Source organism: Rhinopithecus bieti, unplaced genomic scaffold, assembly GCF_001698545.2.
Source record: "Rhinopithecus bieti isolate Rb0 unplaced genomic scaffold, ASM169854v2 scaffold_65275, whole genome shotgun sequence".
Taxonomy (NCBI): domain Eukaryota; kingdom Metazoa; phylum Chordata; class Mammalia; order Primates; family Cercopithecidae; genus Rhinopithecus; species Rhinopithecus bieti.
In genome coordinates this window covers 1,985,099-1,999,183 of record NW_016826376.1, presented here as the reverse complement: position 1 = coordinate 1,999,183, position 14,085 = coordinate 1,985,099, and the positions used below count along the sequence as shown (strand labels likewise).

At 37.8% G+C, this 14,085-nt stretch overlaps 1 pseudogene; it reads left to right on the top strand.

The window, feature by feature from the left end:
• Positions 1-4,571: 4,571 nt before the first annotated feature.
• On the top strand, positions 4,572-5,136 carry LOC108522964 (transcription factor BTF3 homolog 4 pseudogene; annotated as a pseudogene).
• Positions 5,137-14,085: the final 8,949 nt, after the last annotated feature.

Here is a 14,085-nt window from a genome sequence, read left to right as displayed (position 1 = left end):
AAAAAAAAAAAAAAAAAAAAAGCCACTCTTCCTCCACAGTTGAATCACCTGGGGAGCATTTTTAAATTGCCCTTATCTGGGTCCCTAGAAATGGATGAAATCATGATGATCTTAGGAAGAGGGCTCAGATATCAGCATTAAAAACAAAGTCTTTCCCAGATGATTCTAATCTGCATTTAGTCTCGAGAAGCACTGCCTTAGGTGGTCGAAATTTCTCCCTCTCCTATCCTCAGTCCAACAGCAACCATTTCCTACTTGTTTTTCTCCTGCATCTCTTCATCTGCCTTATCCCAGCCAGCATCCCCACTTCAGGTCTCTCTCTCGTAGCTGAACTGCTGCAATCCATAGCCTCCTCACTGGTTTTGTTGATCCTAAGCATTCTCATAATAATTGCACACATTGTAAGATAAATATTCCTAAAAGACATCTTTGACCTTGTTACAACCCTGTTAACAAATGTCAGTGGCTCACTGTTGCCTAACAACTATCGTCCAAACTAGAGATCCAAAAATATGATGGAAATATGCATGATGCATAGAAATTAGACACTGATCAGCAGTCATGCTGTGTGGGCTGAGGAAATGCAGAGCTTAATGTCCTTTTTCTGATCTCTCCTTGACTTTGGAAATGCAGTCCATCCTTTACTGCCTCGCTCCTCCATGATGCCTTCCCTGCCATCATTGCTCTTGGCTGGAACAGGACCAGCCTTCCTGGTTTGCTCCAAACTGAAGGTTTTCGAAGGACATGAAACTTCCAATGCTAAAACCAAGAAAATTCCAGGCAAAGTGGCATGAGTTGGTTACTCCAGGCTGACACTCTATCAAACTAGTGCAATAACTTGTGAGTTGTGAACTCCTTGTCACAGAAGCATATAAGCATTTGCAAAGTGGTCAACTGTCCTTATTAGAGCATATTCCTATATGAGAGACTAACAGGTCAGCCTGGTTGACTTCTAAGTGTTTTCCCATTCCAATGTTTCATATATTTAAAAGGTCTGAAATTGGAATTGAGAAATTATTCTGCAATACCCACTTAAATGACAAAGCTTAGAGTGAAAGGATTCAGTTATAATTTTTTTCAGAATTGTTCTGGACTTCCACATTTCCTTATCTATGACAGAAATTCCTTTTTCTGGGCCCTCCATGGTTTGCTAGGTGGGATCTACATAATGGCGCTATTTTTCCAATCTACTATGTTACATACAAGGTGGTGAAACCAGGAAATGGCATTGGTACCAAGGGAAGAAGGGGCCCTTGGCTTAGACAGTTTCACAAGCTACTGAGATTCACAATAAAATAACAAAAGTGCGTTGCTCATGACAAATATCTGCAAGTTAATGGCAAAAGTCACTCAAGGCAAAACTGAATTCTCCAAATCTGCCCCTTCTCCCGCAGTGTGTATTGTTATGGTGATAAGAAAGGCTCAGACTGAAAAAGGATTAGGACATGTTGCTTAGGGAAAGGGTATTCTTCTCATCCTTCATAAGTCCTGTTTAGAATGTCCACTTCTGAAATAGGCTGGAGGTCTCCTTTACTTTAGCTCCTGTGGTGTTCAGCAAGAAAAGTTTTACTTTCAATTTTCAGTTTTGCCTATGAAATACTTCAACATAGTTCACTTTTCAAAATACAAAAAAAAAAAAAAAAAACTAAATAGTCTCAAAAACATGCTAAGTGAAAGAAACCAGATACAAATGGTCACATATAATAGTATTTATTTATATTAATTGTCTCGAACTGATACATCCGTAGAGACAGAATAAGAATGGGTGATGGCCAGAAGCTGGGGGAGAGGCAAATGGGTAGAAACCAATTAATGAATAAGGAGATTTATTTTGATGTGATGAAAATGTTTTGGAACTAGATAGAGGTGGTGGTTGCACCTACTGTGAACATACTAAATGCCCCTGAATTGTTCACTTTAAAATGGTTAATTCTACATTATGTGGATTCCACTTCAATACATTACTTTTTAAATTAATAGAGTAAATGTCTCTTTCCTTCATCTATTTACTAGCCACTCAGCCTCTCCTCTCCAGAGGTAGTCAATGCACCCAATGTCTTGTGTTTTCTTTCAGAAATATTTTATGCGTAATCAAACAAATTCTGATACGTCTTCTCTGTCTTTCTTTTTACTCAAATAGTAGCATACAATGCATACTACTCTGCACTTGGTGATTTTATTTGTTTGCTTGCTTAACAATAAAACTTGGAGCTCAATATTTAATACAGTCCTCATTTTTTTAAGAGTTGCGGGATATTCTAGCATACATGCATATTAACTGATCCCCCACTGCTGAACATTTAGACTATTTCCAACATTTGCTATTCAAAATAACAAAGCAATGAGGAGCTTTGTGTATGTTGTTCTGCACGTGAGTGAGTATATCTGTAGGATAAGTTCTTAGAAACAAACATACTGTTTGAGGGGGATATGCACTTGTAATTTTGATATATAAAATAAAATTGCCTGGCTTAAAGTTTGTACCATTTGTTCTCCCAGCAGTAATTTATAAGAATGTCTGTTTTCTCACAATTACTGGTAAAACTGGCAATTCTCTTTAGGACCAGAAATTTGCTATAGCAATATAGAAGACTGTGCATCCTTTAGTTTTCACAAATCCAGGCTTAGCTTAGCTTCTCTTTGCTTTGCTTTACTTTGCTTTGCTCATAGACACACCCTAGGCTGGAACCTTCCTCTCTCTCTCTCTTTTATTTTTTTAAATGAATCCACTTCCTAAATGGTTATTGCTTTGCAATCCAGATGGTTTGGCCAACCTTCCTGAATATTAAATTTGTGAACAGTTTTTGCATGACTTTATTTTCTGGAAACAAAATTTTTAAGTACTGTTAGCCCTCTCTATAGATCGATTTCAGATATCCAAATTCAACCAACCTTGGATCAAAACATTTCAAAAAATAAAAATAAAATAAAGAAGATGATATAATTTTTAAAAACAGGTATTTACATAGCATTCACATTATATTAAGTATTATAAGTTATCTAGAAATGACTTAAAGTACATGGGAGGATGTGTGTAGGTTTTACATAAATACCACACCATTTTCTATCAGGGACTTGAGCATCCATAGATTTTGGTATCCATGGGAGGTCCTGGAACCAATTTCCCACGGACACCAAGTGACAACTGTAATTGTCAATAAAAATAATCACAGATGTGTTTTCAGTCTAGCAATGGTTATGTAGTCTTATTAGTACAGCAAACAGTCAAAAATTTCAGTTCTACACACAAACTGAATCCAATAAATATATTTTAAGCATCTTATTTGCAAGTTTTTTGCCGTGTCCTATGGATGATACATGAGGAACATAAGACAGTACAAAGCAGGAATATGAAACAGAACATGGCAAACAATCTAGGAGGAAAAATGGTCTCAGAAGAAAATTGTTCCACGTTCATGACAGGGAAAGATATCTGGGTGGAGTATTGAGTGTCATGACTCATGACACCCTCGGTGGGTGAAGATGGGGAATGAGTGAACGAGTGAATGACTTATCCCTAGAAAACATTTTATTGCCTTTTTGTTGACTTTATTTGTGGTGATGAATTTTACAATTTTTGTTTCTGATTATAATATCTAGGTTTTACCCAACATTCCTACTTGCTTCCTTCTCCTACCTGAGGGACTCTCAATATGTAGGTATTGATGAGATGACTTTAATTGAGCCTAGAAAAATTGATCTAGCCTTCCATTTATTACATTTATTAACGCGTGATTAGGTAGACTCTTTTTTTTTAAGGTAGAATACTTATAATTTATTAATTTATAATTTATATACTAAATTTATTGATTTATCACAGTTGTGATAAAATAGTTTAAAATATTGTTATAAAATAATTTGGATAAAGATTGTGATAAAATAATTTATATGGGGGGGTAAGTGAATTTTAAATATTCTGTGATAAAATAAGTGAATACATGAAAATGAATTATAAAAATTTATAGGTAGACTCTTAAAATCTAACAGGTCAGCTGTGACATTAGAACATTTCTGCCAAGCATGATATGAAGGTCAACGTCTTAAAACAGCCTTTAAAATATTTTAGTTTAAAATATTTTAATCCTTGTGTTTCATGAAATCATTACATGCTTTCAGAAAATGTGCTAAAAGCCTAATTAATTATTGTGTCAAACTTTTGAATGGACTAAAATGAGTACAAAAGTTAAATAGCAAAGTTAATGGTGTTCTACAGGAAATTTTTGGAAATATAGAGTCATGACAGGAATTTAGTTAAAAATAAATGTAATTCTGGTTGGATTTAAGTAAAGTTTATTGAGTTTTAAAGCAAAATGCCAGTGTGCTCAGCATTGTGTTAGTTTCATTGTGTTAATTCAAAGCCATTCATATTAGAAGTTATGATAGTCTCTAAATTCAAGAAAACCCCTCTAAATTAAAAAAAAAAAAAAAACTAGAGACTTAATCTAAACTTAGCAGACACCTTGTATAGATAGAAAAATTAATATTGCAGAAAATCACTCAAATGATTGTATGTGTTGTTCATAGTTTAAAAGAAAAGATGAGGCAGCCATCTTGCTCTTGCCATGTGCTGGTATTGGAGGACCCTCCCTGCTTCAGATTTACCAACAGCATGAATCAAGAAAAGTTAGCCAAACTTCAGGTTCAGGTCCGGATACGGGGCAAGGGTACAGCTCGCAAAAAGAAGGTGGTACATAGAACAGCTATAGCTAATGACAAAAAGCTTCAGAATTCTCTTAAAAAAAAAAAAAAACCTGGCTGTGAATAATATAGCTCGTATTGAAGAAGTGAACATGATTAAAGATGATAGGACAGTTATTCATTTCAACAATCCCAAAGTCCAAGCTTCCCTTTCTGCTAACACCTTTGCAATTACTGGTCATGCAGAAGCCAAACCAATCACAGAAATACTTCCTGGAATATTAAGTCAGCTTGGTGCTGACAGCTTAACAATCCTTAGGAAGTTAGCTGAACAGTTCCCATGGCAAGTCTTGGACAGTAAAGCACCAAAACCAGAAGACATTGATGAGGAGGAGGAGGATGTTCTAGATCTTGTAGAAAATTTTGATGAGGCATCAAAGAATGAAGCTAACTAAAATTTTGGTTTTTGGAAGCTGGCATGGACTAGATTTAACAAATCAGCTATGTGATTCCAAAGTTTTACAAACACGGAGAACATCACCTGTTACTAGCTCAGTAATATAACTATTTTGTATATTAATAATGCTGTTTGTTCAGCATTTTTCAGTCATTTAATTTTGCATTTTGCACTTCCTCCCAGGATTTTTTTTGTTCAAAATATGAAATATTGGTGCAGTTTGAGGATATTTTGGGTTTTGATTATTGGTGTTTTTGTTTTTTGTTTGGGATATTTTTGGTGTATGTATGTTTATGTATGTGTGTGGGTATGTGTGTATACAGTGTGAGAGTAAACTGGAAAGCGGTTCTATTTATCTTCCTCCCTCCCCAGTAGAAATAAAAAAATCTTTACCAAAAAAAAGAAGAAAGAAAAAAAAAGGGCACAAATGTTTTATCTGACCAAAGCTTTTTCAAAAACAATGATTAACTAGAGGATTAAGTCTCCTGCCTCCAGAACATGTGTGGGATTATATTTTAAATGTTCGTTTTTGCAGATGTGCAGGTGGTACGGCAGGGCAGCGACAGCAGGGGACCCGGGTTTGGTGCTTCCACCAGCAGGGTGTCCTCACCTGACAACAGGAAAAGCTAGCATTTTGCCAGACCTATTCTGCTTCCTTTCACATTTAGCAAATCTGGTCTATTTCTCTTTGGAGGTTGTATGCATGAATACCTTTCTTTTATTTTCTTCAAAGGGGGGCTATGCCTACCTTTCCTCTAAGTCTACCAGTTTTTTAAGTTGTGTTAAAATATACATAACAAAATTTACTATCTTAACAATTTTACATGTATGGTTTAATACTGTTCAGTACATCTACATTGGTATGCAACCAATCTGCAGTGTGTTTTATCTTGTAAAACTGAAACTCTATGCCCATTAAACAACTTCTCATCCCCTCCTCCTCCCAGCCTGTGACAGTCACTATACTACTTTTTGTTACTATGAATCTGCTACTTTTGATTTCTATCAGCTGGACTGCTTTAGGTACCTCATGTAGGTGAAATCATAAGGTATTAATCTTTGTGCGACTGGTTTATTTCACTCAACATAATGTCCTCAAGGTTCATCTATGTTGTAGCATGTTAGAATTTCCTTCCTTTTTAATGTTGAAAAATACTCCATTATATGTCTATACCACATTTTGTTTACCTGTCCATCCAATAATGAACACTTGGGTTGCATCCATCCTTAGGCTATTGTGACTAATGCTTCAGTGAACATGGGTATGTTGAATCTATTCTTGACTTCAGGTTTGGTTATCCTCTTGAACATATGTGTGTTTTGTCTTTTGGCTATAGTAAACTTAGGAGCTCCTCTCCTTTAGAAGGGGTAATGTTTTAGGGACTGGTGAGGACTAAACTCATATATCCATTTTGTCTCCTTTTGGCCCTGATCTGATCTGCCAGACTGTACTGGCAGCACAAGATGGCAGTCAGTGTCTTCTCTGTTTCAGGACAAGTTGCCTGGGAGTCTGTAGTCCCTTCCCTTTTGTCTCTGTCTTCTTTCTGCATTAAGGGAACATGGGTTTACACCTCCGAAAACAAACAGCTCTTCAGGAAAAATGTTCATCTTCATATTGCTATTACGCATTGTCCAAGTCTACAAAACATTTTGCATTTTGGCAACATTAACTTCTTTGGCCTCACAACCATGCTAATGAGGGATTCCTCTCAATGGGTTGGTTGGCATAACTCAACTCTACCATTTTAACATGCATGACTCAATTACATAAGAGTTAGCTAATGAGCAATGGGGAATAAGTTACAGGTTAAAACAAATGGTGCCTAAATGAATCAAGTACCGCCTTTCAGATGCCCACCACTCAACAAAGACCTGGCAAGACATTTTCTCCACTGGGCATGAATCATCCAGATAAAAAGGGCAAACCAGGGCCACCTACGTTCAGAGCTTGTACAGTATGACCTTGAGGCCCAACATCTACCAGAAGCTTCCTAGCAAAAGGCCAAGCTCCAAAGAATAAAAGGGCTTACACATCAGCATTAAATAATTCTCTTAGAGATGCAAATTTCTAATTAGTTACTGTGGCAACTGTAGAGGCCTAGAAGTAAGCCCCTTACACAATGAACCTGAGAGTTTACTTTTTTGATTTACTACAGGCCTGCAAGAAGCAAGGAGAAGGAAAATAAATATTGCTTTAACTGTGACAAGAGAATAAAGTGCAACAAGTGAAGGGATTTCATCCTTTTGTTGAAATTCCTACAGGTCTAAGAGGGACATTATACTTGACACACAATCTTGCTGCAAAGAGAAGCCAAATTATCAAAGGCTTTATAAAATCATCACTATTATAAACCTGACCCAGACCCAGACTATGTGTTAACTTACACTGACATTTTTACTTCTTTAAAGTGAATGCAGTTTAAGACTGTTTCAAAACAGCATGTTTTGATAGAATGTTTTTGGTTTGTTTGTTTTATTTTGTGTGATTGGTCCTTGTTCTTTTTAAATTTATATATGGTTCTTTAAATTTTTTATTTAATATGGAGAAAGCAAAATCTATATGTTGCTGGGATACTTATTGGAGACTAATCTATTTCCTGCTTGTTAGAGGATAATCTATTCTCCAACCTTGAGTAATACATGAAAGAAAGGGCAAAAGTGCTCACAAGACAGTATGAGAATCTTAATTTTATGAAGAGAGCTTATCTTCGGTTTGTAAAGAGAAAGTTTGTCCCAATACAATTGTTTTCTTAATTTTAGGACTAATTATTTAAATGAAAATTCACAGATAAACATGTAAATGTTTCCTCCATCTTTCCAGAAGCAAAAAAGAAAAGGATTATAGTTAACAAACTTGAGTAATATTTTCTGTGTGGAATATGTTACTTTCATCTATTTTCTTTCCTAAATATTGTAAATCAAATTTAGAGTCCTAATAATTGCTCAATAATTTAAATAAAATCCTGCAATCTTCTGGTTATGTTTGTTTAGATTGTGAACTCCTGCATTCAGTCAATAAGTAACTAACTGAAATGCTAAATGCACTGAGAGAGGGTCAGGTTTAGATCGGAAACAAAGGCAAGGGATCCTGCATGGCTTTTAAAAATCTCACTAACACTCGATGCTCCCCTCCTCTCCTTTCCTATACACAAAAGTTCACCCCTTCACCTTCTTAAGGGATCTTCCCAAGCTCCGAACCTGTCTCAGCCTCAAGAGTAGCTGGGACTACAGATGTGCGCCACCATGCCTGGTTAATTTTTGTATTTTTAGTAGAGATTTGTATTTTTAGTAGAGATGAGGTTTCACCATGTTGGCCAGCCAGGCTGGTCTCGTGATCCGCCCGCCTTGGCCTCCCAAGTGTTGGGATTACACTTGGGTAAGCCACCGCTCTTGGCAGATGTATCTGATTTTTGAAGGGGACGGAGTGACTACCAGTATTCCTTGACTCGTAGCTGCCTCATTCCAATCTCTGCCTTTGTAATCACATTGCCTCTTCCTTTTATGTGTGTAATCTGAAGTGCTACCTAAAAGTGACTGGTAAACTGGAAAATACTAAGTACTATATAAATGAAAGTTTACTAGTATTACAAATATTTGATGCTCAGAATATAGCAGTTAAGCAGGCAGTCAAAAAGATCAGCCCTTTTGTTCACATTCTAGTAGGATAATGAGCAGATAAATAAGGAAATCTATACTGTAAAAGATTGGCTGGGGGCGGTGTCTCATGCCTGTAATCCCAGCACTTTGGGAGGCCGAGGCAGGTAGATCACTTGAGGTTAGGAGTTTGAGACTAGCCTGGCCAACATGGTGAAAGTCCATCTCTACTAAAAATATAAAAATTAGTTGGGGATGGTGGCGGATGCCTGTAATCTCAGCTACTCAGGAGGCTGAGGCATGAGAATTGCCTTGAATCTGAGAGGGCAAGGTTGCAGTGAGCCAAGACTGTGCCACTGTACTCCAGCCTGGGTGACAGAGTGAGGGAAAAAGTCAGAGACAGAGGGAAAAAGTCAGAGAAGGAAAATACAAAAATGTCCAAGAGGAATGTGTTAAAATGATAGATTTGATAGCCAGAGAAGCCCTCATAGACAAGACGAGTTTTGAATAAAAATCTGAAGGAAGTAAAGAAATCAACCATGCAGACATATGGGAGAAAAGAGCTCTGGGAGGAGAAACAGCAAGTACAATGGCCCTGATGCAGAAGTGTGCCTGATACAACTTAGGAATAGCAAGGAGGACAATGTGACTGGAGTTGAGTGAATAAGGGCACAGATAGGAAGAGGAGAGTTCAGAGATGTCATGTGGTAGAGTAGAGATAGGTCAGTTGTAGAGAAATTGTTTTTAATTCTGAATCAGATGGGAAGCTACTAAAAGGTTTTAAGAAATCTCTTTTTATTAAAATATAATCTATATAAAGAGAAACACACAAATCATGGTATGAGTTTTGGATGGAGAAAACTCATTACTTATGTTTTAACAGGTTCACTGTGATTGGTATGTTGACAATAACTAGTCCAGGGGGAAATGGTGTCTTGCACCAGGGCAGTAAGAGGGTAACAGTACAAAGGGGTCGCATTCTGGATGGACTGAAGCAGAGCTTACATGATTTGCTAATAAATTGGATGTGGGAGGAGAGAAATCAGAGACAATTCCAATTTATGACTTAAGTAACTAGAGGAATAAAATTTCTATTATTTACAAAATAGAAGTTTTTCCTTATTGAGAAGGGGACAAATGACAAGGAGCAGGATTTGAGTTGAAGTCAAGGGTTGCATTTGGGGCGTATTAAATTTGCAATGTCTATGACATATCCAGGGGAGATCTAAAATAGGCAGATGTACTTTCAGCTCTGCAGCTAAAGAACCTTGAAGCAGCTGAGGTGATGAAGGGAACAAGCTTGCTGGCCTAAACAAGTAATCCAAGAAATGCCTCCAGGATATTTGAAATTTTAGAGGGAGGAATGGTGAACAGGAACCAGGGAAATGATCTGAGAAGAACTAATGAGGTTGGAGAAAAACCCAGGAGAGGGTGGTATCCTGAAGCCAACTTTGAAATGCATTTCAGTGAAAGAGGGTGATCAGCTTGGTTAAAGGTTGGTTATGAGATCAGGAAAGGTTAAGATTAAGAATAGACCATGGATGTAGCAATGTAAAAGGCATTGTGATATTGATAACAGTACTTTTAGTGAAGTTGAAGGACAAAAACTTGACTGCAGTGTATTAAAGAGAAAAACTGATGTTGGGGAGAGAGGAGACAACAACGATATACCAATCTTTCAAGTATTTTTGCTGTAAGGAAAAGAAAAAATCAACAGGCAGTAACTGAAAGAGGGAATGGATCAAAGAGGGTTTTTTTCCTGAAAGAAAAGAGAAATAATAATGTGTTTGCTCCTCATGGAGCAATTCAGTAGAGAGAAAAACAAGGATGAAGAGGAAGGGGAGAAGATTGCAGGAGTAATATTCCAAGCAGATAAGAGCAGATGAGATCTTGTGCCCCTGTGGAAGGGTTAGTCTAAGACAGGAGGGAGCAGACAGAATCTATCTACCCTTAGTAACAGGAGGGATGGGAGGGCATGTGGGCCCACAGACATACGAATGAGTAGAGGTTATGGTGGGGGCTTTGCAGCCTTCTTTTCTGAATGTTTCGTTTTAGCTCAGTGAAGAAAGCTGGGAGTGAAGATGAGAAAAATGAAGATGTTGGAGATCTGAGGACAGTTGTGAAAATATGTGATAAAGGTCTAGGAAAGCTGAATAGACTAAAGAAAAATAGATTTATCAGGCTACATTAAAGGCTCCTGTGAGAATCACCATTACTTACTGCCTGAAAGAGTCCTCATTATGGCTGAGGCATCTTCGCCAGCCACTCTGAGCTTCATTGGTTCATTGCCAGAGATCAGGCAACACATTTTAGTCACTGCATAATATTTCTGATATTCATTCACAGTTTCTTTCCCAGTTAGGGGAAGTTAAAGGTTTTAACAGGCTGGGCACAATGGCTCATGCTTATAATCCCAGCACTTTGTGAGGCCAAGGTGGGAGGATACCTTGAGCGCAGGAGATCAAGACCAGCCTGGGTAACATAGTGAGACCCATCTCTACTTAAAAAATATATATATTTTAACAGTCAGGTGTGGTGGTGTGTACCTGTAGTCCCAGCTATCTGGGAGACTGAGGTGGGAGGATATCTTGAGTTCAGGAGTTCAAGGCTGCAGTGAGCTATGATTATTGCACCACTGCACTCCAGCATGGGAGACAGAGCGAGACTCAGAAAAAGTCTCAACAAAAGCCCAAAACCAAAAATCCGTTTTAGCCAATTCTGTAAGCATTAGTTGGTCAGAATTTCTCTCTCATTCTCATTTCTGAAGTTCTCCTGACTGTCCTAAGTGTGTCTCTACAATTTTATCCCACTCTGACCTTCCTCAGCGTTGCATCTTCAGGTGATCCACAGATGGTAATGTACTAAGAAGGAAGACAGGAGAGGGACTCAGGGGAAAATGGCATAGTAAGTTTTGGAAATGGTAAATTTGAGATGCCTATGAAATATCCAGCTGGAGATGCCAATGAGATAACAGGATAGACGAATTCAAAATTCAGGAGAAACTACTGGGGTGGAGAGAAAAGTTAATAATATTTCCCTGGTACCTATTTGCAGTAGTTGAATCCATGAGCCTATACTCACAGTCACTGATGGCAATGTGTCTATGAGAAAAATAAAGAAGCCATGGCTGGGGATTTCCCTGTGGGGGTACTACTATGATAGGAGGAGATAAGCAAGCAGAAGAGCTTAAGGAGAAGAGATGAAATAATTAGAGCACAATGAGAAGAGTGGGGAAGGGTTTTGCAAAAGTGGGTGAAGTAAAGAGTTTCAAAGGGAGGGAGAAATCAACAGGTCAAGCATAGCAGAAGACCCATGCAAAAAGTAGAGAAATGTTCACAGCATTCAGCTTGATTTCTGCTTATAAGAGTAGCTTTCAGATTGGCCTGAGCTCAAAATGGCATCTTCTACTCAGGAGGCTAAAGTGGGAGGATCCTTTAAGCCCAGTAGTTCAAATCAAGTCTTTGCAATATAGTGAGTCCCTGTCTCTAAAAAACATTTAAAAATTTTTAAAAAGTAACCTCAGTTCTATGAAATATATCCGTTTTTTCATTCACTCATTCAACAAATATGTATTAAGTAATTAAGTGCATACTAAGTACCAAGCACTGGTCTAGATGTGTGTTTAATTATAATGAAACTTTATGTTCCATGAGAAGGGAACGCATCAGGGGTGTCATGGGAGTAGGGCCAGCACGCAAGGGTGGACTCCAGGGAAAAGCTGTGATTCGGAACGTGGAGCAGGTGAGAAGGGCTCTATGAGAGCAAGACCCTGGCGCAGAAGCAGACCCTGACGGTTTAAAGAGCAGCAGGAAGGGAGAGAGGGCCAGGTCACTTAGGATTGCATAGGCCTTTTCAAGGATGTAGACTTTTATTCCAAGTGGTGATTGCAAGCTTTTATATAGAAATTTTCTGGTTTTAGAAATGTCAGCTGGTGTGTTGAACATTCATCATTTTGCCCCTTTACAAGCTAGAAAAATGATCTTTCCTGATGGGCAATTTCCTCATGTGCACCACTCTTTATTCCAAGTCTATTCTCACACATTTCCTAGTTTCTTTTGGGCATCTTCTTCCAGAGCCTGGTTGGCCCTGATGTCTCACTGCTCTGGAACTTGGTTCTTAGGCTCACCTTACTTAAACTTAGTGTCTCCCTTTTTGGCTCAGCGCAATGACAGCTCTACTTTTGCTCAGTCTTAAGACAGATGGGAAAACTATAAAATATTCAGATTCTCCAGAGTCTCTTGAGTGTTTAGTTTCTATAGACCTGTGTCACACAGAGATGCTATAGTAGCACATATTAGGTGAATGGCTTTCTTTCAGAAGTGCTTATGTTAATTTCCACATATAAAAATGTGCATTGTATGGTCATATAGCTCACATTTTATTACAACAATCTTATAGCAGTTTGCAAATATTGGCGCACCAAAGTTTCATTTGACTTACAACCTGTGCAAAGTTATGTACTGATTAAATACTCTCCCCTACATAAATATCCTCAGTAACTTCTCTATTTTTCATAAATATATAAATAGAATGCCCTATTCCCACATTTCTGGTGAACATTATTTAGACTTTCGGGAACTAAAATGGCAGAAAATATTGCTGATAACCTGTTTCTACCATGACAGAAGACTGAAGTGTGTTTTACTGGAAATACTCAGCTTGCAGGTCTGAAGCCTCACTTTTACATTCGTTCTCCTATATTTAAAAGTTACATTTAAGCAGTATTAGTAAAATGTAAAATAAAGTGTGAGTCAGTTAGGAAAAGAAGAAGTCAAATTGTCCCTGTTTGCAGATGACATGATTGTATATTTAGAAAACTCTATTGTCTCAGTCCAAAATCTCCTTAAGCTGATAAGCAACTTCGGCAAAGTCTCAGGATACAAAATCAATGTGCAAAAATCACAAGCATTCTTATACACCAGTAACAGACAGAGAGCCAAATCATGAATGACTCCCATTCACAATAGCTTCAAAGAGAATCAAATACCTAGGAATCCAACTTACAAGGGATGTAAAGGACCTCTTGAAGGAGAACTACAAACCACTGCTCAGTGAAATAAAAGAGGACACAAACAAACGGAAGAACATACCATGCTCACGGATAGGAAGAATCAATATTGTGAAAATGGCCATACTGCCCAAGGTAATTTATAGATTCAATGCCATCCCCATTAAGCTACCAATGACTTTCTTCACAGAATTGGAGAAAAACTGCTTTAAAGTTCATATGGAACCAAAAGAGACACCACATTGCAAAGACAATCCCAAGCCAAAAGAACAAAGCTGGAGGCATCACGCTACCTGACTTCAAACTATACTACAAGGCTACAGTAACCAAAACAGCATGGTACTGGTACCAAAACAGAGATATAGACCAATGGAACAGAACAGAGTTC